Here is a 712-nt window from a genome sequence, read left to right as displayed (position 1 = left end):
GCCCAGGATTTTGTTGACAAAACTGCGTCAAACAGCTGGTTAGATTGGGGATGCCTCTTTGGGGAGATGGAAGGATTCATGATTGCCATACAGGATCAGGTCATAAATACTAAAAACTACAGAAAACACATACTCAAAGATACAACACTCACAAATGAGACAGGCAGAAAATGTCACATTATGCCAGAAACTATACAAAACATTACATCTGGGTGCAAGCTCTTGGCACACAGATTATTTACACAGACATAATCAAGTAGCAAATATAATACACCAAGAGCTTGCAAAGAAATACAAATTATTAGACATCCACAAACCATACCTACCACAAGTATCTTCCACAGACAGTATTAGAAAACAACATGCACAAAATGTGCTACGACAGAGCCATAATCACAGATAAAACAATTTACCACAACAGACCAGACATCACACTGATTGACAAACACAATAAAATCACATACATTATAGGCATTGCCATTCCAAACACTTACAATGTACAAAACACATGCAGTGAAAAAATCAGCAAGTACACAGAACTTGCCCAGGAAATAAGTCATTTGTGGAGAATGGAAAGGGTGCTTATTGTACCTGTTGTTCTCTCCTGTACAGGTGTGATATTACACACACTACACAAAAGCCTGGGAACATTACAATTAAATAGAAATACATACATCACACTACAGAAGGCCACTATATTGAATACATGCCA

This window comes from Centruroides sculpturatus, unplaced genomic scaffold (genome assembly GCF_000671375.1).
Source record: "Centruroides sculpturatus isolate CEXI.00-Female unplaced genomic scaffold, Cexi_2.0 scaffold948, whole genome shotgun sequence".
Classification (NCBI taxonomy): domain Eukaryota; kingdom Metazoa; phylum Arthropoda; class Arachnida; order Scorpiones; family Buthidae; genus Centruroides; species Centruroides sculpturatus.
This window is presented reverse-complemented; position numbering follows the sequence as displayed.